The sequence below is a fragment of the Anser anser genome, assembly GCF_964211835.1.
Source record: "Anser anser genome assembly, chromosome: 9".
NCBI lineage: Eukaryota > Metazoa > Chordata > Aves > Anseriformes > Anatidae > Anser > Anser anser.
In genome coordinates this window covers 15,036,885-15,061,578 of record NC_139729.1, presented here as the reverse complement: position 1 = coordinate 15,061,578, position 24,694 = coordinate 15,036,885, and the positions used below count along the sequence as shown (strand labels likewise).

Below are 24,694 nucleotides of genomic sequence, written 5' to 3'. Positions count from 1 at the left end.
GATAGACGGGGGAAGATGGAACGAGGAGGTGTGGGAGAGTAGGGCAGAGTGCTGTGAATTGCTGTTCAGGTTTGGTTTACCTAGTGAGCATTTTACTTGATGGGCAGCAGTGTGAGGGAAGTGAGTTATCGTGCTAGAGAATGACTTGCTGAGGTAACTGATGTCCAACCTCAGGCACATGCTGGGCTGGTGGCCTAGCCTTTGCTCTTCTATTCATGAAGTTTTAGAGCCACTTCTTGCCTTGTTGACCTGCAGCTTGGCTGTTCTGTGCCCAAAATACAAGCATCTGTAGGTGCATGGTTGGATATAGGCTGGGCTTGTGATGAATGGGAGCCCTGTGTTCATAAACAAGCAACTGGGTAAGTCACCACTGCGTATGGTGCGCTACTTAGATGTAGCATGCACCTGGGATCTAGTAGTGTGCGTAAGGAGCCATTGGTATGGCTTTAAACGTGTACATAAATGCTGAAAGGATTCATCCCAGTGCAAAGCCAGGGCTCTGGTGCTTCACTTCCAGTTCTGGTGCCATTAGCAATGGAAGCAATTTTGTGTTTGAAAGGGACAGAACATACAGCTAGGTTTCGCTGAAAATCTGGCGGCTGCTGTTGTATGAAATAATGCCGTAAGAGAGGTTACCACATATTGCCATGAAACAATTCCTGGGTTAAGGGGAATTTTGACAAGCCTCTTTTGAGCCCACTGAGCAATGTAAACTGGTCTGTTGTCAGCTTTGGCTGGGTGAGGGGATGTGGCCTATTCTGGGCTTGTTTCTTCCTGGTGCTGCTGGTTCAGCCCAGCCTGTTCTCCAACCTGCAGAGGCCTCCTAGCGTGAAGGTGAGCGGTTACACACAGAGCCCTGCACGTTTCTGACACCCAACTGGTTGTCTCATCCTGGCAGCAGCATGGGAGGCAGCTTGTTTTGCCTTGTCCACCCAGACTGCTCTGTTCAGTTGTGGGATCTGCCACGCAAATGCCTTTTGTGTCAGGATCACTGCCTGTTGCTGGGTGAACTGATTTTGCTGCTCTGTGGGACAGTACTTTAGGGGGAAACCTAAAACAAATGTTGACAGCACTTCTGTAGAGATAATTAAAGTGAAATTTTAATCAGTAAATCTTCACAGGTACTAGCAAAGATTATGCTGTGACTTTGCTCCTACTAAAACAAACAGAGAGCAAATACCTTCTGATAGTGGGTGCATTTCAATAGAAAACCAGGAAAGAAAGCCACTGTGTTTAACTGCTGTATTGTCCCAGCACCCTGGATCAGCTGTCTGGGGGCATGAGTTGTGTCTTAATAAGTGACACTGCCACTACTGTTTGTGTTGCACTGAAGCAATCTCCTGTCACAGTCATAAATTCAGTATTTTTTACTGTTAACAATGCACTATGCAACAGCGTTTGGGACACAAACTCCTAAATATATCTACTGATACATGTATATCCAGCAACATGGTGTCTCATGTTACCCTGCTGTCACTGATACATTTTGAACATGTTACATCACTAAGGCCGATAGGGCTATCCTTTTTGCCAGCTAGAGAAAAAGGCATCCCAAATGCCTTGTTCTGGAATTCTCCGCTGGAGCAGCGGTTGCTCTCAGAAACTGATGTGTCTATGTGTACTGAGACCCCAGCAAAAGTGAAATTCCAGAAGTGGAATACAAGAACAATGTTCCTGTGCTGTTTTGTGAAGTGAAACAAAACCACAATAATTGATTAAAGAAAATAACTATTTGAATGCTTCGTGCAAAAGAAATGGGGGGGGGGGGGGGGGGCAATTAAATTGTACCCTTCTGTTCAGCACTTGTGAGATTGTATGTGGAGCACGATGCCTGGTTTGGGGCTATCCTGTAAAGGAAAGGTATGGCTGTACTGGAGCAAGTCCAGCAGAGACCACCAAGATGTCTAGCGTGCTACACAACGTGATGTACTAGGGGAAGCGGTGAAATCTAGACTTGTTCAGCATTGGGGAGTAAGGTCTAGAAAACAGAAGGCTGGGGGAAATCCTGCTGCTGTGTGCAACTACTGAACAGGCAGGAATAGAGAAAACAGAGCTGGGTGTGGGGACAGAATGGAGGTGGCAGGCACAAGTTGGAACCAGGGAGATTATTTGCATGGAAAAACTTTCTCAGCTTTATTGATCGAGCACTGGAACAAGAGCCCAGAGAGACGGTGGGAATATACATCCTTGAAGATATTCAGAGTTTGAGTAGACAAGGCCCTGGGGCATCTGCTCCGGTTTGTTCTGCTCTGAGCAAGGGTTGGGCTAGATGGCTGCAGAGGGCCCTTCAGCTTTAATTATCCTGTGATTCTGTGCAAATGGTGCAGTCGTGCCACACGTGGATAAATTGGGGATGCGTAGGTGAAGCTCCTTCATTAACGAAGGTCTTCAGAGGAGTAGGGGTGAAAGGAAGTCCTTCCAGTAATACCCTGCAATGGTTGTGTTTTCTGAATTTACTTGTTAGTTTATGAAATACGGTATCTAGTGAAATCACAGGGGAGAAGCAATGTTCTCATATGTAAGACAAAAGCTGTACTGGTACTCCAGAGTTGGGAGTTCAGGTTTTTGCTTTGGCACACATCTGGCACGACCTTGGGCAAGTTGCTTAATCTCTTTGTATCTCCAATCCCCATCTGTGCGTTACCATCTTTAAACTATAATATCTTGGGTTTGTAATTTGTCTTTAAATTACAAAGTCTTGGAGTACTGCATCTCACTGTTCCACTATATTTCACTATACAGTACTTATCACAATGGGACCATAAATCTTGTCAGTCCCATGGTACATGAATAATAAACAGTAAGGGCATAATTTAGGGCCACGCTCTGCCTCTGTTACTCATCTATAAAGACAATTTTTTTGGTTTATTAAGATGCTGTGCTGTTCAACCCAACCAAGATGCATGGGCCTCACTAAAAAGATTTTTACAAGCCTGTTGTTGGTGGCTCTTCTCTTGTTTTTGTTTTCCATTGTTATTAATTGATTACAGGTATCTAAATTTAGTTAGCAGATCAGATGATAATAAATTCCTCGAATCTGTATCTCTTTCAGTTTAATTATCATTAACTCATTGCTTAGTGTTTGGTTCAGCAGATAATGAACTCTGCTCACTGTGGGAGAAGAAAGTTGGACTACACAACGAGAGCTGGATTCTCCAGTTCTTCTGAAGATACAAACCAGAATCGCAGAGTCACTGGACATTAGCTCTGGGTTATGTTCAAGTGTAGGTGTACAGCTGGTACCTTTGCAGGCTTCAATATAGGTTAACATTATTTCGGTTGGTTCTGTGCCTGGCATTGCACTACATTTGTTGCTTTATTTTTAAGTCAGCTGAGAGACTGGTGACTGCTATGTAGCCAGCTATTTTTATCTTGGTTATAAGATAGCATCTAATAAAACCATATGTAGTAGAATCCTAATTATCACAGACAGACTTTCCATTTGTGACTGTGGTAATACTTACTGTGTTAAACTGCTTCCTGCAAAGTTTAATGAAGTGTTCAGACCTTCCCATTTCAGCTATAGCCAAGGGAATAGATAACTGAGGGGTGCTGCAATCTCTAGTGCCATGCCCCTGAGCATGTGCAACGTGCTTATAGATTCCCCATTTCTCTATTTTTTTCCATCCTAAAATTGTCATAGTCTTTCCATCGTGAGACTTGGTGAGCCACGCGTGGCAGGCTCGGGCTGTGGCACTGCGTCGTGCCAGCGACGTGTTTGGTGCCATGGTGGCGGTGCTCAGGAGGCTGTTGCTGACCCAAGAAAGCATCGGGGTCACGCCCGTTGCTTCCTTTTCACGTCAGCACCTCCGCTCAGCCCCTGAGGCCAGCATCTGCACTGTGGCGTGTAAAAGAAATTCAACTACATCAGCCTATTTTTAAACACCTTGTTTGTGTATGTTTAGCCTTCTTCCTAAGACTAAAAGCTGGATGCCAGAAGTTACTGGTGAGTAGGAGACTGATGTACCAGGGTATGTGCGGAGTAACCCTAAAAACGAGGAGGAGCTTGTTCATTAATTGCAGCCTGCTCTCATGCCCTGGCAGGCTGCTTTGCGCACACATGCCTCTATCAGTTCTGCAGCTATTCATACAGGAATTCGAAAGAGGAAAAATACTACCAAAGCTTTCCCTTTATCGCTGAAGCTGAGGCTCTGGAGAAGACCACGAAGCCTGCAAACACAGTTGCTGTTGTTAGAAATATAATTTTCCTATCAGGGTATTATCAGCTTTTTCAACTAGACTGAGATAAAGAGAACAGAGATTTCTGTAGGAAACAGCTCTGAATGGCTGCTGAGGGTTTGGCAGCGTGTCACGGAAAGGTTGAGTACGGCTGTGTGTCGAAGATCAGTGCTGAAATGTTTATTATGGGCTTGCTACTGTATTCTGCTCAGTCATCAGGAGAAGACAGTTCGTAGCACTTCTACTGTCTGACCATTTTCAGCCCAAATTTAATGCATTAGGCTTCCTTGCGAAATAAGCAAGGGGAGAGATCCTATGCATCCTAGAATACTAAGCTGCTGCTCTGGAGATGTTTTTCCACTCCTAGGGAAGGAGTTGTTCTTTGCACAGTGTCCCCCACAAAAGCCCTCTTAATATGAATGATGTTACCCAGCGTTTGTAGAAAGAGAAAATGACACTTGCCAAATTTACAAATCGCAGTTGTGTTTCTGTCAGCTTTGGCAGTTACATGGCTTCTGGTAACACTAATGAAGACAATCTGCTTTTAATTTAAAATCCTCCCTGAAGAAAAAAAAAAAAAGATGGCAGTTGAGGGATTCGGCAGTGTCCTTGTGTGAAACTCCTCTTTCCTTGTTTTCTATGGTTTGCTTTAGCCAAGGAGAAACGGTTAATTAAAAAATATTCCAGAAGTAGCCAAATATGCAGGAATGTACTTATGCAACAACTACCTGTACCAGTTCTGCGGTAAATCATTCCTTTGTTTTCATTTGATGAGCAATTCTAATTAACCAAATAAAAATACTGCTTGCTTTGCGCTTAACTCAGCATGTTTGCTGCTTCTAATATGATTAAGGAACTGAGGATGGAGGGGTTTGTTTAGGTGACCTTTTTTCTTTTTTTTTTTTTTTGATTTAGCAGGCCTAAGGTGGTCAAGCAACATAAGGAGGGGAAAATACCAGAGGAAAACTTGGCCTGCAGAGTAGTTCCTTCTGGTTGGGACGAGCAGGCAGGAGCTCTGAAGGCTGCAGACCATCCCAAAAGGCTTGCTCAGGGTGTGTGCCGTCCTTGGTGCAGAGGGGGCAGTCAGAGAAGGGGTGGGAGAAGACACATTGTTCAGACCACGTTGAATGAAGTTTATTTGAAGGTATTTTCCTTAGTTTAGAAGGACCAAATTGTGGATCCTGTCAGAATAATTTTGTGCTTTGTACAATGGTAAAGTCAGTGCTTGGAGGAAAGTGTAAAGGAAGTGTGTCTACATGTAAAGCAAGCCCTCGTACAGTGATGCTGACGTGGTCCTGCAGCAGAATCATCCAGAACTGTTCAAAGTGCCTGTGTGTGGTGCTCGCTTGCTTCAGTCCTGCCCTAAACCCTTTGCAGCAGTTGAGATGAGCTGCAGACGGGATCTTTAGCATGGCATTCTGCCTTTTTCTGGTCTACAGAGTTTAGGACACATTTGAAGCTGTAGAAATTTGGGGGTTTTGCAGGGAATGTCAGAAGACTTCTTAGCAAGTGTAAAGCCATCAGAATGGCTGGTCAACAGTGTGATGATCCACATGTGGTATTTTCATAGGTATCATTTGATAAAGCACCGTTGGCTGGAGCCTGTGTGCCAGCACATGGAGCAATAGTTTTTTTTCCCTTTCTTTAGTGAGAATTGCCTCTTTAGCTCTAGGATAAGCAAAGTAAAATCTGTGAAGCTGTCTTGAGCTACTCAATAACTAGGGTATCTATGCTTCAAAAGCATTTACAGTGCCAGATGATAAAAGCATTTTGCACTTTGTTGGACTGTAGTGGCTTCTTCAGCATTGCATTTCACGTGGAAGAAGGGTTTGGTTTGTTTCACAAGTATTTCACAATGATTTGAAATGTATGTGTTCCTTTTTTATCACAAGTGAAAATGTCCTGAGCTGTTATGCCTGTAGCTTACCTCTTCACACTGACACCCCTTTTGAAAAGGATGGGGAGATATTGAAAGTGCTGATTCAACCTGAAGTGGAGTATTGGCAGCCTTTGCTGTAACAGAAGGGATTGCTGTAAGTCAAAAGCTGGAGCAAATCTCGCTCCCTAGAGTTTGGTCATCCCCTGAGAGCCCAGGCCACTCGACCAGTGCCAGGGGAGCAGCAGCTGGGACAAAGGTCCAGAGCTGCGGCTGTCCCCAGGTAGCTGAGAAGCTGGTTGCAGCACTTCAGGGCTGCACAAGAACTGTGGTTTGCTCAACAGCACTGACTCCGTGCTCCCATCTGCTCTAAGGTTGTACCAGAGAGAGGAAATTCTGGTCTTATTGCCTTCTTTCTGAGGATTTATCTTGGAATTTTGAAACCTAACCTCCTGCTCCAGCCCTAAATTTAAATCCGTGGCTTCTGACTGAAGACAGAACCATATGCCAGTGAAGCACTGGGGCACAGCCGTCCTCTGTGTATTTATAATCTCCTGTTGCATTAGGAGTTTGCCATAGAAACAGGAGGTGGAAGAGGAACCAGCATTTTATGGGATGTTCACTTGGGCTGCTGCTCTGCTGCCCCGTTAATGGGCATGCAATTAGCCTCTTCTGTGCTTGGCAGTGGCGTGCTGGGAGTGGTGCAGAGACATTTGGCATCTAACCCAAAGGGCACCTGAGGTAATCCAAGAGCATTCTTCTGTTCTGTGGAGGTGCCAGGGTCGTGTTTCCAGAAGCAGGCATGGTCTGAAGCCTCACTGCGCAGCAGAAGGGGCTTGGGCAGAGCACGCACAGCCCCAGCGCGGCCTTGGGGAGGCTGCAGGCCCACTGCATCTTCCCTGGTGACCTTGGGGAGGGGGCAAATATCTAACAGATGGAGAAGATATATCCTTGTAATTAGTTGGTGATGGGCTCCTCCTAAGCAGAGGTCTGTTTTTTTAATTAATTAGCTGTTTAATATGTTTGTGCAGCGGCATGCCTAACTAACTTGCAGTTACTATGAATACACATACAAACGGTAGCACTGGGTGCAGATGGCCCTAATTACCCACGTTGATTTCTGCAGTAATCACACATGCAGCACATCAAATCGGGCATAAAAACCGGTGTGTTGGGTGACTTTTTTCCCCAGCCCTCCCCTGCATTGTGCATGAACGTGTTTGCATGACCATCCTCTGTACGGCTGTGTTCCCTGGACTGGCTGCTGAGCTGCACCCAACAAAGTGAGACACACGCTTTAGATGTTAATGTGTGCAAACAACTCAGAATGAAGAAGACTAGCTTCTTTCTGCAGTGCTTTGGGCGATGGGTTTTGCCTGATGGTGGTACAGAAGCAGGGCTCTGGAGCTTCTGAGGGTTTCATGTACCAACACGCGGTGTCTGACCCTCACAGGGCAGCTGTTCCTTGCTCTTACAGCCAAGCCTAGGAGTGGTGCCTCAGGGGCTTTGGTGCCCTGCAGTTGCCTGATATGAGCATAAGAAACATCTGGCTAGGTCACATCGTGGTCTGTCTGGCTGAGCAGGCTCTCACAGTGATAGCAGAAGGGAGTGTGGTCGTGGCACCCTTCTGAAGCCTCTCACTTTGTAGTCCCCAACACCTACAGTTTCTGAAGGGGAAATATCAGAAAGTACATCCCTTCCCCGGCCTTTAATGGACCATGAATCTAATCTGTTGTCAAGCCTGATGGGTACTGTCTGCTTCCACAGAGCCAATGGCAGCAAGCTCCAGAAGTTTACCACCCACTGCGTCAAGAAGCACTTTCTTTCATCTGTTTTAAACTGAAAAAGTGTGCAAGCTTGCATGGCTCTTCTTCATTTTGATCATTTGGTCAGCTGAATCCATTAAAGGACTTTACTAATAAAGCTTAAATGCTAAGGAATGGTCTGGTCACACCATCTTTTCCCCAGGGAGATGACCAGGGGAAGAGGACAATACCAGATGGTCATAGTGGTACAGCTTTCAAAAGGAAATGGAGCTGTTTGAGGACCTAGAAGATCGTGGTTGGCAACAGGAGTGGCTGCTGCCAGAGGCATTTTGCTCCCACACTGAATAGTACTTGCCTGCATTGGATGATGGTCTCTCCTCAAGCCTGGTGACTGCGAATCTACTCATCTCTGAAGCTGAACTAGTCTAGGAAATGTCAAAGACAAGTTAGGGAATGTATTTCTGGGATTGCTAAGCGCTACTCCAGGTATAAGCACCCAACACCATCTGCTGTGAGGTAGCTCAGCATGGAGGAGGAAAAGCTCTGGAAACTGCTGTTGCTTTGTGCGTTGCAGATCCAGAGGGAAGCAAAACCAAGGGGGAGCTGCCGGCTGCTGCCTTTCACCCTCGAGGCGGCTCCATTCCAGCGGCAGGGTGTGTGCATGTACCTGCCTTGCAAACTGCCGGGGGCAAAAGGCTCTGTCAGAATGAAAGACCTGTGGATAATTCATATGTCTGCACTTCTTTGTAGAGTGGCATTAATCTTTGCATCAGGAGACTGCTCCTTTGTCTCCTAGGGTTAAATCTTGAAGGTTTGTGATGGCAGTTAAAAAGCTGGGGGTACAAAGGGAAGTTTAAAGAAGACTTGTAGGAGAAATTCGTGTCAGGGAGTGAATAGTCTGTAGACTGTGCGGTGTAATGGAGAGCTGATCTCAGGCTGATGACTTAACGTAGGCAGTAGTGCAGAAAAGAACTGTAAGTACTTCCAAATCCTATGGCTGTGCTTTCTTTGTACAGCAAAAAAAATCTCTTTTGTGATCAGTTTTTTTGGGATGCTTTTTGTCTTTCTCTTAGTAGAAAAGGGGGCTGTTAAATATTTACATTTCAACTAATACTTTCCCCTATCTGGTTAATTTGTTTAGGGCCACTGTTTCTTGTTTGTTTGAAGCCTACTTTGTTAGGCAGCTGGGTAAGCCTTCCTATTTTGACAGCCTTTTTACTCATTCTTTAAAGCTGCTCTTTGATGTGAGCTCAGAATCACAGATCTTATTCTTTTCATCATCTTCCCCTGTCAGTTTAAAACCAGTTATGAGTACCACAAACTATTAAAAACAATCTAAGCTAACCTCTCAAGTGACAGATATTCAGGACCTATCTCTTATTTTCAGGACTCTCTACAGAGCAGGCTTTGGCTTTGTGGAAACAAGAAAGGATGCTCCTTGATAAAGAAACATGATTGGAGCAGCTCAAAAAGCTGTTTTGTAAAATTCATCTGGAAAAAGGCAGAGTAGTGAGATGTCCTGATGAGTTTAATATACCCAGAAATTAACTCTCCGTGTGGTTTTGCCTATTCTGAATTTGTTTTTTACAGCGTAGCTGATTCTTTTTGGTAAGTACAATTTACTGGACTTCATTCCTGCCTCAGAGAAGAAGGATTAAGTCTGGCAGGCTAGCTTGTATATACGTAGAGTGGGAAAAAAACAACTAGATTGTGCAAAGTAGTCCTGTGATATCCCATTCAGCCTCATGCACAAAGATCTGATGAATGTCTCCACATGTACTCAAGACACCACCAGCCATGAAATGCTGCACAGACCAATAACAAAGGTCAGAAGAGAAGAGATGACAGATGAGAAGCATGACTGTTGTCCTGGTACATGTTAGAAATGAAACTGTAGAGAAGAGCTCCCCAGTCTTTTAACCTTCCTTCATGAGACAGCAACTGTGCAGTTCTCCTAACGACCTGTCTTTGCCACTCCATGGGACAGATGTTTATGGTGGTACAAACTGAGGAAGGTTGTGCACTGTCTTGGCTCTGCTGCTGGTTTTTGCAAATAATATCTGCCATCCTGAAGGCAGGTCTCTTTCTGAAGTGCAGTGTGCTGACAACCCCTCATCACACACATCAAAGATGTCCCTGAGAGCCCAGAATTGTCCACAGTGCAACCAAACGCTTCCACTCTGACCCGGGGCTTCTCATTGTAACCCAGGAAACTTGCAGGTGTAAGTTATCCTGCTCAGGGCAGGGCAGGCCATCCTGCAGTGGGTCCTCAGTGCTGTGGAAGTCAGGTCTGTGTAGGAAAATTAAAGGATTCTTGGTATCTGTGAACCTTGGTAAAATATTCAACTTTTCAGACCTTTTGTCCACCAGAAGTCTGCCAGGTCCTAGTCCTAGGCTGACTGGTAATGACAGCTGGTAGTGGAGGATAAGAGGGCCAAGCATAACACCAGCAATAGGATATCAGCTTTTAATACTTCCACTAGAAGACTTGGATGTCTCTTCAAAAGTAACTTTTCTTACTTCCACAGACACCTCAACTCTTAGGTGGACTCATGCAAGTGGATGGTGGGGGACAAAAAACATAAATGTTTTAAACAAGCAAAACAAAAAACAACAAAATCTAAGTAAATAGATTAAATTACTTTTTTTTTTCCCCAAAATGTAAGTATACTTGCATATACATTTTTTGAACTGGTTTACAGTTACCCAGCATTGCTCAGCTGTCCCTGGTGTGAGCTGTTTCCCTAGGAGCTCGCCGTTCAGAGGTGCTGCTGTAGCTGTGAACAGCAGCAGCTGGGCTGAGCTTGGCTGGTTCAGGGCTCTGGCAGGCCAGAGCAGTGTCTTTCAACTCTATCAGATTGAAAGTCTGGATACTGGGAAATCCAGTAAGTGGGGTTTGTAGCTTTACTCTCAGAAGCTCTGCCAAGCTCTTTCGCTCCTGCCTTTTTGGTCTGAATTAAGCATTTTCTTATGGGCAACTTCCTCGTATTCCTTCTCCACAGCTGTTTGACAGCACTTCACAGACATCTGCAAAAGCTGGGGTGTTTGCTTGCAATATAATGTATGCGTTTGAGTTGCCAAATCCCATGGGGCTCTTTACCCCAAAATGGGGCTTATTTTCCAAGGCCACTTCACCACCTCTGAGTCTTCCCTTGATAGCATACTACGTTTTCTGATGCTTTGCCCGCGGTGCTTTCTTCCAGCTTCATTCCCACGGCAGGATTTTGCAAGGCTCTTTGCACCCAGCACCTCACAGGAGGAGTGAGACCTCTCCCAGTAGCGTCACGGGGTGAGGCTGTGGAAGGGGGAGCAACGGAGCTGGGCGGCTCTGACCCAAGTGCCATTGCCAGAGCTCTCCCCAGCGGCCCACGTTTCTCTCTCAGCTGTCTCTCTCAGCTGCTTGTGGACACGGGCAGCTGCTGTTGTGTCAGCGTGAGTTTTGCTTTGTTTTATTTTAATCTGTCCACTTCGTTTATGTGCCTGAATCAGAGCTGAGCTCTTTGAAGATCTAACTGCTTGTTAAGATCTGTATGGGAGTACTTTTGAAAGTCTGGCCCTTGGCCTCTAAAAAAAAATCTTTGATTATAAACTCACACCAGCTTGGAGAATGAGGTGTCTCTGCATGTTTTTTTTCTACCTCTTCCCTTGCATTTATCTGAGCATCAGGATATTTGGCATTTGCTACATCAGAGAGCTTATCTATAATTCATAACGGAAAGCTCTCTACCTTGTCCAGTCTGGTAGTTTAACAGCTCCTTTTAAAAAGCGCTTCTAAGGCACAACCTGATCATAGATCCTAACCTCTGTTTAAGCTCTCAAGGCTGTCTGTCACCACTGCAGCCTCTGCTTTCACTTTGTTTACATAAACACCAGTCTCATGCAAAGAAACCAGAAGTCTAGCCAAATTGAAGCTGCTTCCTGCTTGTCCAGATCACAGCTTACAGGGCTTCCCAAACCAGCTGTCTGTCTGGGCTCCTCTGCTCTCAGCAGTATTTCTGCAGCATTTGATGAGGCCCCAGGAGGGCTGCCCGTGGTGCACAAGGACAGTCTGTAAAGCCCCTTTGTCAGGATTGACAAGGTGAAAATCTGACTTGTCACACACAAAGGTCAGGGGCTTGAGTTTTATTGAGTTTAGTCACGAGGAAAGGATACGCACTAATGGTTCTGGAGCCAGAAATCTTCTCTTTCTGCAACAGAGTCACAGGCAGGGGTTTACGATTTCCCTGGTAACTTTGAGCAGAAGCACGTCAGTCTTCGTGTTTCTGTTGCATCCTCTCACATACACCCCTGTCAGCTATCAAAGCTCGGGCCAGGCAGGAGGTCCAGTGCTCGGAACAAATGGGGAAGAGCAACTGGGCTGAAGCCTTAAGGCTTCTCCGTTGGCCAGCTCAGTTACTGGCACACAAAACACTTCAGGAGCAGGCTTTCCAAAACCACCTGTGTGGACTGAACTGTTTCCACTTTTCTTGACTTCACTGGAAGCCATTGTTGCAATCCCACTCTAACAGATCCTTGTGTTTGCTTGGCCCTAGCTCTTGCAGCCTGCTGAATGACCTTGCCCCAGTCTGTCCCTTGAAAAGCTGACTGTTCATTGAAAATGAGGCTTGGGATGTGTGTCAGTTAAATACAAGTCAGTCGCTTCTGTGATCAATCTGTAGCTAGGCTAGAGCCATACTCTGCAGTTTCAGCCTTGCGCCTGTTGCCAGAGACACGACGCGTATATGGGAGCATGCAAATCACCACTCACACGTCTGCCTGTGCTAGTGAAGCATCTTGTCACCGATACATAGGAACCACCAGAATCTACTAACAAATGCATACAGTACTACCACAGCATCAAGAAAACTCTAATCTCTAACTTTCTGTGTGGCAAATAGTGGATTTGGCACAGGCTGCCCGAGTGTCTCTCCACCAGCAGAGCCTGGCTTCAAAGGGTTTGGTCTGGTGATTTGGCACAGCGAGATGGCGAGGCAGTATGCTCGTGCCTCTGTTCCCGTGAGGACCACGTGTGTAGGATCTGCTTATGCTCAGGACTTCTGTCTCTAATGAAGACGTGTGCTGGAAAGAGCTGGGACGTGACTTTGTGCTTGTGGAAGGGGAGGTGAGCAGTAGGGAGCTGAGGAACAGGAGGGAGTGGGAAATCTTGACCGAAATGAAGACTGGTCTGTGCGATCAGCACTGCCTGAGGCAGTAACCTGGCGCATAGGGGTGGAGGGCAGGCCGTGAGTTTGGGTCTGCCCCTCAGGAGAGGGGAATTGGTTTGCCCTGTGTGCACAGGTGGGCAGTGCCAGCAGGGCTGCTCCCACACCTGCTCTGGATTTTGACTGTGTCGCACACAGAAGTTTGTCACCATCTCAAGGCTGAGAAATGTGGACCAGAGGCTTCTGGCCACAGAGACCTGGCTGTCACTGGGTCTGAACTCTTCCCAGAGCACGCTGTGGTTCAGGTGTGCACCTGTATCTGGAGTGTGTTTCCTCTGCCCCACTCATCAGCAACAGAACAAAACAAACAAAAAAGGCACTTCAGTTGGGTACACATGTCCACCAGTAAGGGCCTCCATCTGGTCAAGCCTTTGTGGTTTGCAGTGCTCAGCTGTTCCTCTCCTGCTCGGGGCACAGCTGTCTCCATGAGCTTCTCATTGGCTTGGGAGATCCACGGTGGGGCTGCTGGTTATTTCCTTTCTGTGCTGCACACCTGCCCTGCCATAGGGACAGCAGGCTGGAAATTGGGCTGAAGGAAACTGGGCTGAAATTGGGCTCATTTCTTGCCATCGTGTGTGTACTTGGAGCCAGACATCAGCAATGGAAGGAAAGCCTGAGAGCAGGGATACCCCATCAGACCAAACAGCCCTGTCACTGACAGAGGTTTGTGAAGAGGAGTGAAGGACCAGGGTGAGAATATTGGGGTTATTTGCCCCACAGTACTCTAACAGACTTGAGATTTGTGGCTACAGGTATGTCAGGGTTTAACAGCCTTTTTGGAATTTTCCTTTAGGACTGCAGAACGAATACTGCACAGTGTATTAAGGCAGTTTCAAGCACCTTTTCTCTGCTACCTCGGGACAGAGAAATACAGCACATGAATTACTGCACAAATTCTTTCATCCTGTCAGAGAGTAAGTAAATAAAGAGATCTGCCCATCTAAAATACCAGATCCCATTTTGTCAAACCAAGCACATGAAATAGCAGTGCAGTTGGTATACTCTTCAATTTCAAGTCTCCTTGAATTTCTTTCAAAGAGAGAAATTTGCTGCAGAAAAGCTCTTCTGTTTCTGTGCGGTGGGTGCCCCGGGACAGGTGCTGGCTGCCTGTAGCCCAAGGAGCCGTAGCCGCACAATTACACCTGGCAGAAGCAGTCCTCGGGCTGAGGAGTCCGTATTCACAGCTTTTCAGAGACCAGATGTGTCTTCCACCGCAAATGGAGAGTGTTAAGTGTGCATTCTGCAGCCTAAAGTGGATATAAGGATTGTTTCTTCAGGCTGTCTTTGCCACTTGCTGACTGTGTGACTTTTTTTTTTTTTAACAATTCACATTTCTTTTATCAAGGAGATTGTCTGATACACTGTCCCATTGCCCCGTTGCCTGCAATTATGATTTCTTCATTCCCTTTCTGCTGTTGAGACTCTAGTTTCTTGGAATTAATTCCCTGTCTAATGTCTTCCATTGCTAATGTAGTTGTAAGTGATTCCTGGACAGCCACAACTATAAATGCATGTAGGTGGCTGGGCGATTTGTCAGGGCTCTGCTGCTAGGAAGATAGTTTCAGTACTTTTACAAAGTATTTTAAATAGTATCATCTGTTTTATGTCTGCATTATAAAGCAATCTTGAAATACTGTTTTTATTTTCATTTTTAAGCTCAAATTTGTTGATTTCTATTAGCAGTTCCAATTTTCTGTCCTGCCTGAACCATCCATTTCAAAACCTGGCCATCCCTGAGAGCAGGGCTGGTTGTGCCCTGCTCAGTGCAAGCAGCCCACAGGAGCACTGTCACCTTTCGACCTCATGGATGCATTCGTGTGAACCTGAGCAAGAAACATCCCTTGCTTCGCTCCTGGCTGGCACAGCTGTTGTGGCTTGCTGGTGCCTTGGCCTTCCAGATGCCCCTGGAAATCCTGCTTAAGACATGCCCCTCACTGATACAGTTTTCACTTTCTGGCCCTCAGCAGTCTCCACATGCCTCCCATTCAAAATCCATCTTCATTATGCGGTTGAATTGACTAAATAGTTCCTTGTTAAAGGTTCTTGCATGGACCTGGGCTGCCTGCCTTTAATAGTTTAAGAAAAGATGGAGAAAGTCTACTGGGAGGTAATTTCAAAATTAAGCATTTAGGAAATGTACTCCATCTAGTGCTAACAATTTTAGCTGGAGACATTTATGCAATGTTTTGCAAGCTTATTAGGACCTCTGTTCCCACAGGTCATAAAAGTATCTGCTGTCTTCTGCCTTTGAAAGGTATTTGTTTTTTCATGTTCCTCCAGGCCGTAAAACAGGGGTGTTTCTAGTGACTAGCAATAAGGAGGAACTGGTTCAAGCTGGTAAAATAAGATCCTGCCTCACCTATGCATGATGGTTTTCATGCTATGGGCTGTAATTGTGCCTATGGGAGGAAAGAACTCATGTTGTTATACTTTCGGAGCTACTGTCCTGAAGTAAATTTTCTTTTTGATTCCTTTACTGCATTTCTGCTCTACCATGTTGGAATCCCAGCATGTTCAGGCACTTGAATGTTTTATACATGCATATACATACATACATACATATTTATATATATAAATTCCTCACTGAGTTTTCCATCTGCAAAGCATATCCTAAGAGACTTAAGAATGGCTGCTTAACTAAAGTAACAGCAAAGTTATTTGCTGTCCTGTTTTGTGGTTTGGGAAATGAAATTGCTGTGACATGAAATGATTTGCTCAAGGTTCTGTTGAGAGCTCAGTGTTCAGAATTGAAGTTTCTGAATTTCTTTGATTTCCATGAGTATGGTTTCACTGTTTATGGTGTTCTCGAGCTTTGTAAGTTTCTGCAGATAAAAACTAGTGATGCAGGATGTTAAGAGAGAGATCTGAGATTCAGACAGGCTAAGAATAAAATGGGGCTATATCTGCTACATAGATAACACAGAAATAATACTTATTTCTCCTCTTGTACCAGTGCAGCTTTAGGCTTGCGTTTAACATTGCCTTGTCTCAGGACAGCAGCAGGGTTCATGACTGGCCATGTCACCTGACACCAGAAGGGCAAGGTTTGCTGACTGAATCCAGCTGTTCCCAAACTGGAGATGCAGAAGAGGCTCCAGATAGGCCAGATATTCAGGGATGCCATAAAGAGCCCAAACGGATAAGAACCTGTGCTACAAACAAACATGCTAGAATGCTAAATAACTGAGATTGTACAGCTATGGTGGTGCTAATTAATGTTAAGTGAGAATCAGGTTTTGCATGATTTATAGTTTAGCATGAAATTAATTAGCCTTTAGTGCAGACCATGAATAGATAGAACCATTTTTCACTGATGCTATGAGAATCTGTGTTGTGTTGCTGGCCAGGACTAGGGACCTGAGCCACGCAGAGCTGCCCCTGTGGGCATCACTGCACACTGGGGCATTTCTGCGTGGAAGATGTCTCCTCTAGCTGCAGCTCAGCTAAGCAGCAAGCACACCTCTCACCTGTGCTGGGGCGTTTGGTGCTCTGAATAAGCCCCTTCTAGAAATATGTTGTCTAGTTGACCCTTAGCACGTCCCCGGGAAAGCCAAGTGGTGGAGGGGCTGCAGTGTTCCTGACTGTCTCACAAGCAAGGGGCAGATTCCTTCCATGTGTCCCATGTAGCTACGGTGTCTCCGGTCCATTTGTGACATTGGTGTGAGGACAGGAGAGGAGCCAGGCCTATGGGTAGGAAGGGAAGGCTAGGGAGTAACAGGGTTCGTTTCTCATTGAGCCCATGTCATGTATGGCATGCATTACAGCTGCAGTCAGGCTGCCAGCCTCCTGGTGACCTGCTGCCTGAACTAAAGGCAAATGATGTTTCTCAGCTTCTCCTGCGAAGGTGGTTTTGTGCAGGGCTTGCTGGTCTCCAGCTGCAGTGGAGAGAAGCGTTGGGAACAGTGGTAAAAACTACACATGCAGCCTGTAAGGAAAGGAGGGAGGCAAAGGTCCATGTCAAAATGACATAATCCTCATTTTGGTTACCCTCAATTTACAGACAAAGAGATAATACACCATATTTTCCTAGAGCGTGAGAAAAGCATATCTTATATCAACACAAATGCTCAATTTGTCATGTATCTTAATGGGATATCCCCTTCAGTGTAGCCTGGTCATTGAGTTGGTTCCAGCTGCTGAATCAACACTTTATGAAATGCCCTTAACAACAACAACAAAAAAAAACCCTCTGTATGTTTCCATACTTTCATATATCCACTATAATGTTTCAGAAATGGACCTCCAGGGCAGCACCTTTGTGGGAAAACATCTGCTTTTACACATGGACCTATCTCATGGTGATAGCAACATTAAACGTAAGGGGTAGGTGGTCCTAATTATGAAGAAAGCTGTAAACCCCAGAAGAGACAAGCTGCTGTGAACTGTGTGTGTAAATTTAAGTGTCTGTACAAGAGCTTGTAGATTTTAAGGCCAGGAAGATTGTCCCTGTTTCAGATGGATCATTGTTCCCTGGAGAATTGCAAAAAGATTCGAAGGATTGTGGGCTGTGAATTATTATTAATAGTTGTGTTAAGGTGGTGTGTTTAAAAAAGTAAACAAAAGCACTTAGCAGTTATTATGAAAGGAAAACAAGATAAAAATCAAAATCAATAAAGTTAAGTGGTTCTAAACACATTTTTTCTTAAGTGCTGGTCTTGAAATTTTACCCATTGTTTCAACCATCAGGGGGTTTTATGAAGATAGATGAGCCATGAAACAAATCAAGCTTTCAGAAAGTTTGATAAAATCTGCCTTTCTTTAATCACCTTGCATTGCTCTGTGTGTAAAATTTACACAAAACAGAGTTTGTAGATTCAGGGACTAAGTAATCCTTTTTCCTGAGTTGTAAAGCAAGCCCCAGAGAGCTGTTAGACGTTCTAAAATAAATAAATACTGAACTCAAGGGAAAAATGAGTGCATAATTACCTGAGGTCTTGCTTTTGTGTCCTCTCAGAAACTTAATTAAAACTTTGGATAGCTGAAAGCTCTCTGCAAGAAAGGGGACACATTTGGTGCTGACTTCCTCCATTATGCTTGTGAAGAGATGAACACGTGGTTGCTTGGGAGAAACAGACTTCAAACATGTTCAGTTAAACAAGTGCGAGTCATTGGCATGCTGCAGGTATTGAGTATAGAAACAAAATAGACTTACAGAGTTGAATTGTGTGGTCAGGCTTTGGGAGACTTGTATGAGCCAGTTACTCTTCAAAACTGGTGTCACATCATCATAAACTGATGCAGTGTGACCTTGCTAATCCCATTTGCTTTGGTGGGAATGTCCTCATCTAAAACTCAGCAGTTCACTGGGGAGGACCGGAAGCTCACTGCACGTTTATTTTCAGGGTTTTTAAAGATGTATGTTTGACAATGTACTAACTGATCCCTCCTAATTCCTCTCAAAGTATTTCTACTGCAGCAGCCAGCCCAGACTTGAAGATTTGAGTAGAAAACTGAAGTGTTGGGTTTTCTTTTTCTTGCTATTTTTAATCCCTTCGCCGTTGATGTATCCAAGCATGGGCTTGGCATGCACAGGAACCGGGTTATGTTCCTTTGGTCATTTTCTTCACTTCTGTTCAACCTTCCAGTCTTTTTATATTTTGCCTGCTTAAGGCAAGCAGCAGCTCTAGCTATAGCCCAGTGTGGAGGAGGTGGCAATTTCTGCATGTTGGGCACATAAATACTTCTGTTTGTTCTCCTAACGTTACAGCAAGATAGGAGTAACTGGTGTCATGATTTGTTACTGCTGCAGCTTTTGAAGCTCTGCCCAGGTCTCCGAATCACATAACGCAGCAGAGCTGGGCTGTAATGGGAACACTGCGGCTCATGAGCAGCGTCCTTGGGGCAAGGAGCCATGTCTGTCCTGGGTGCCTTGGGAGCAAGTGCGGGAGGATCCAGGTTTTTGACTGGAGCTCCTAGATCCTAGCCAAGTAGTAGTAAAACACCAAATCTATAGGGTGGCTGCATACAGCACAGAGAGCTGAGTACTATGCAGACACAGCTGCGGCTGTGAGAAAAAGGGAGGGTTTCACCGCCCCACCCTAAGCCACCAAGCACTGCACGGCTGGTACTGTGGCTTAGAGAAGCTCCAGGGTTTCTTGTTATACTCAGGTGAGTGCCTTGAAGGTATTGGTGGGTGAGCACTGGGTCATCTTTCAAACCTACCGTATACAGTGATGCATATGAGGCTCCACGTAACCAGTGCTTTTTTGTTCCTCGTGCTAATCCCATCTTTTAGACAGCAGAGCCTGGCAATCCCATGCCACTTTTAGAGTCCCTACATTCAGAAAAGTTGCACAAGATTTGCCCATTTGAGTTGCTCGGTTTGGGAGATTTTCCGAAGGTGTTCTTGTTATTTCAGATGTGAACGTTCTGTAGCAACAAAAGAGAAAAGGTCAGTGAACCTGCATTTCTTTTCCAGCTACTGAAGCAAGTGGCAATAGTTCAGTGCCTCAGCAGTGAAACTCACAGGAGGACATTATTTTTATCCTTTTGTGGTTGCAGAATTGCCTTGTTTTTTTGGAGAAGATAGCTAAGCTATTGCGAATAAGATGCTCGGATCCCAACTGTGCCTCTTGTAAACGTGTCCTGTGCTGCCTTTGGACAATGGGAGGGGTTATCACTCATGAGGTTTGTCTCTTTCAGTGCCTTTCACTGCTAATACAAGTGCATTAGCACTAACAAGAGTGTTTTTTATCATAGGCTTAAGCACATCCAAACTCACAGAAAAAACTTGGTAAAAATCCTGTACCCCAACAGCACTACGCAGTAAAAACCGTGTGAGGCTGTGGATTTTGCATTTTTATAGAGCAAGAAATCATCTTAAGTTGCTCTGAATTTAAAACCTGAAGAGATGGTTGTGCTGGGAAAATACTTCTGTTGCCCCCATTTGGTAGTGGTTAACTGTTGCATTTGAATGCGTACCTGGTTGTCTGTAAAACTCAGGAATACTTCCACAAATGCAAGTGTTTCCACGTTTCACCAAAATTCACCCAGGTAACATGGGATTTTGGCAACATGGGATTTTGGCACCTAACTTCCAAAGTCGTTCAAGAAGATCCTGATATCATTAGGTATTGAATTAGCTGTTGTATTTCATGTGCATATCATGAAGAAGGCGAAGTGCAAAGGTTACCTTGCACGGATGCTCCTGGCCCTGGCTGGTGCACAGCTGTACTGCCTGTTGGAGTCTGATCTGAATTGACAGATTTGAAGTCATTAATTCCTGCAGCCTGCAGAATGCTCTTGGTCCTTTTTGCATACTGTCCTTGTTTTTATAAGTCAGGAATTTGAAACTGTTCAAAATGAGGAGCTGGGCTTTGCTAGTGCTTCTTTAACCTGAGAAGCACCACCTGTTCATATTGGCAGTACGGAGCTGTACAAAGCCCTCCTTTTAAAATGCACTTCTTCATACAGCACTCAACTTTAAAAACCTGCACACAGACTTAGATAGAAAATATGAGAGGTTATAAGTCTAGGTATAATCACTGTGTATTGCTGTGTAGAAATAAGGGCAGCTCAAAATGTGGTCCTCTGCTGTATGTACCATTTATGACTGTTCTGTATTGTTTCTGCTTCAGTTAAAATGAAATCTCTCTGGGGAATAGACAATATCTTCTCCATTTCTACAGTAGAAAGTACACCATTGTGGTCTATAAATAATAACTGTTTATATAGTGTTCGCCTTTAACCTTTCCATTCCCTTTGCAAATAAATAACAGTGTTGCTGTATTTGCAGTATTCTTTATATTGGGCATTGGGAGAAATATCGTTATTTAAAAAGTAAGGTAAATTGCAGCTTCAGGGCGCAATATATTTAGTGTGAATGACCACTGCAGTAGTTTCTGTTTCTGGTTTATAATGAAGGAAGACAAGATTTAAAACTAGTGATTGATGGTTAATAGAAAACTATTGCAGAAATCCTATGGTTAAAAATACACAATTTGCATAGATCTCTCTGGACACTTTCCAGATTTTCATTTTAGAAGGCACTATTACTACTCTATCATTTATTTTTCCTGGCTTCTTTCATTAGAACATAACAAGGTGCTTTGCAGCGAGTGTCAGTCATGAAGTTCATGACCAGTATGAAAGTGCACAGCAAATACCCATCTCAAGCTCCAGAGGCTGGCAGAAGCCCCACCAGGATGCTGGTATAGAAACATGGTGACATACTACACAGACGTTTTACCTCCTTTCACGGGCCCCCTTTGAAACCAGAGACCCAGCATAAGAGAGTGCGCCCAGGCAGTGCCACTGCAGAGAGACAGTTGTTTCTCTTCACTTTAATTGTAAGTAGGACTGATGACTGGGAGCACATACTTATATGGCTATCCACATTCGTTGCTACTTTGTCCCTCATATCACCTCCATTTTAAGTCAGCTAAGACAAGCCAGTGGCTGTGACAGTGAATTACTGCAGGGCTCTGTGCCCGGCACATCTGGGCTCTAGTTTCTATTGTGCTTTATGTTGTGGGCTTTTACAGTGAATTTCCTTGCTGCTTAAATAGGATCCACAAGTTTGTGTTTCTTCGGCACTCAGTAGTTTCAGGACTTCTTAGCGTCCTTTTCATTACCAACTAGAAGGACATCGCTCACCTGAAGATGGGAAGCACTGAATACGCATGGGAGTTTTCCCTGTCATTCAGTAAGCTTTATTTGATCGTAAACACCAAGTCTATAAGGCCTTTGTGTCAAATATCTGGGCTGAAAATGAGAGCAAACAGTTGAGTGATGAGCTTGTATTTCCAGGCTTCACCAAAGGGCTCTGGAGTTGAAGAGGACTGCTAAGCGATGCATGTGCCCTTTCTTACCTGTGCAAGCCGAGCTTTGGAAGTTTATAGTGTTTACATAACCTGATGATTGCATACAATGTATAGGGAATTCTTGAAATACTTAACAAGATTACCTATAATGCCAGAGACTGGAGGCCAAAATGTGTTTCTGCATGTTGAATTTCTGCCTTATAAGAGAGGGTGAAAAACCAAAGGGTGGTCCTGGTGGTCAGTGTGACTTTGGGGAGCTGATCTGGAGTTGATAGGACTTACCACTGTTCACGTGTGATGCCATACCGTACACAGAAAGCTAATCACAAGGCCATTTCCCTGTATTTTACACAGGCCAGCCTGTGTTTGGGTATTCCTGCTGTCCAGATTCTGATCTGTCTCCATCAATTATACAAGGAAATTAGCCTCCTAAAATGGAGCCTTAACATTTGTCAAGGTAAATATTTATGCAATCAATGCTACTGTATATTTATCATTTACTTACCTGTAATGCTTTCACTTTGACTTACTTTCTCACCTGTGAGAACAAGGAGTAACATGGAAATCTTTTTCATTATGTCCCTGCATGTGTGTGTAATGTGGCTTGCACAGTAAATGCAGGTATAAATTCAGTCTCCCAGGCATATTGGCTTTTGAAGTCCTGAAACTGCTGTATCTCTAACACCTAGCAATCCAACCCATTGGTTTGGAGAAGGTTCCTTGAGGTATTTATGCTGAGGCTCCATGTAGCAGTGTATAAAAAAATTGCTGTTGTTTACCTCCTGTCTGACCTCTAAAGCTCCTTATTCTTTCTCCCAGAAAGAAACTTACTGTGGTGAGGAAGCACAGCTTTGGCATCCAGTCCCAAATCGCCCAAAACTGCATGGGATGGGGACCACTCCTTTTACTGAGTGGTCTGTAGTGCCTTGATACACTAAACAGACTCAGAGTTGAATAAAATGACTGTCTTGCTCTAAAACTTCTGCCCAAATAAACCCTTTTACAGCAGAGCAAGCTCTCCTCGCTGGTGGTATGCTATGTCCACTAGTATTAATGGCAACTACACAAAGCAATAGAGAAGGGTATTTTTCCTTTGAATTTTTGAAATAAGTGTTGGGAATTAGTGCTTGCAGCTTATAAATAAAGTATTATTTTATATGCAACTGTTCATTTGATTGGAGATCTAAAAATGTGTGTGAAAAAGGTAACTGGTGGCACATACCCAGTTTTCTGGGGGAAAATTTCCATTAAGTCAAACCACTACATCAAAATCACAGAGAAAAAAAAGAAATGAAGAGAACAAAGAAGGTTTTGAAGACAGTTCGGAAGCAGTTGGAGGACTGATGTAGCTGACAGATAAGAGGGCTGTTCCAGGCAGCAGAGGTAGGCAATCGGGGATGCTTTTTTATGAGTGGTGGTTAAGTAATCTGAAGCGACAAGATAGAGGGTAGAGAGATGACCTGGGAAAAAGGGAAATGTGCTTTACATTGAAAACACAGACCTGATGTCCACTGAGCAAATGGGAGTTTCCTGTGTTGTCCAGAATTTGATTTGTCAGCTGCCACTGACTGTAGATCGGCTGAGGAGACAATACTTTGCAAAACACATAATTCTGCTGTGTTATTTACAACAGTTTTCTGTGTTGCTTTAAAAAAAATTAAAAAAAATGTGGATGGGGAATATTTGGTAGCCTTTCAAAGAGCCTCTAGTGATAAACTTTAAGGGTAGTTTCACCACTGTTAATTAGTTGATGGTATGCAGCTGTGATGGTAGCGCAAACAATATTAGAGATGGAGTTCAAAGTCTGGTAAACAACTGTTCTTTCTCTTCTAATATACAAGATGCACAACATTGAGTGAAAACCAGTTTTGAGTGTCAAAATGCAGTTTCTGATGTATAGAAAGGTATTTTCTTGCTGCTGTAAAACTCGTAGCAAACTGTTTAACTGCAGCAGCATTTTGTTCCCGAGCCTTGGTATTGGATGAAGAATTGTGTATTTTATCTTGTTAAATTCATAAAACACCAAAACGGTTTCAAGAGTTAAGTACTGTAAAAATTCGAGATCTGATTATTGTGGGGAAGATGCTGTGAAAAGTGATCCTAAGGAATATTAGCTCACCTAAAGGCAGATTTCTTAAGAGAAAGGAGTAGGAGCAGGTGACCTTGGGGTTAGTTCTGTGGACAGAGGTCATGCTGTGAAACACCTGAAACCATTGAACTGGTGATTGTGCTAAATGAAGCACTAACTCTTGATGATGCCAGTGCACAGCTGCTCTAGGAAAATAAATTTGCTCCTCACAGAGGAGGACAGTATATGATCTAGGGTTTTTCTTCCAAGACTCTCTGCTCCATCCAATGCTTGGATGAACTGGAATTACCAACAGGTATGAGTACAGTGTATTTGCTGTCTTTGTGTGACTTTTCCTCTCCTGTTCTCCTTGTTCTTTGTACCTGGAAGTAATCTGTCAGTATCTTTGCAGATCTGATGAGCCTCCCTTCTACTGGATTTGTCTAGCTGGCTTTAGCCATATTCATTGTGTAATAATCGCTCTGATATAATGCAACAGGATGGCAGTTCTGTTATGGTTTGTCCAATAATAGGTTTTTAGATAGAGTACTGAAGCAAATAAGACCTTTCTTGGCAGAGCAAACATTTTGTTTTTAAAGCTGTCACACAACCCACAGGAACAGAAGGGCACCACCAGCTAGGAGGAGGGGAGAGGATAAAACTTTCCTGACGTGGTGATTTGTCTCTAGTAGCCTTTCAGAAAACTGCACTGACTTCGAAGCGGTATGCTTTGTGCTGACATGTACCTTGAAATGGAGGTTAATACTGCCAGATGTTGTCTTGTGTTACAATTAGTTGTTTGTATTGCAACAGCACTAGGTGGCCTTGTTCAAAGCAAGTGA

The 24,694-nt window shown here is 44.3% G+C and overlaps 1 protein-coding gene and 1 long non-coding RNA gene across 2 annotated transcripts in view; both read left to right on the top strand.

Moving 5' to 3' along the window:
- The window catches only part of GPC1 (glypican 1), a 200,633-nt gene that overhangs the window by 9,809 nt on the left and 166,130 nt on the right, over positions 1-24,694 (top strand). The gene's annotated exons all lie outside the window — the stretch shown is intronic.
- The window catches only part of LOC310904443, a 54,835-nt gene continuing 31,911 nt past the window's right edge, over positions 1,771-24,694 (top strand). Inside the window, exon 1 of the long non-coding RNA XR_014588348.1 lies at positions 1,771-24,168. This is a non-coding gene — a long non-coding RNA (uncharacterized lncRNA). The remainder of the gene's footprint in view (positions 24,169-24,694) is intronic.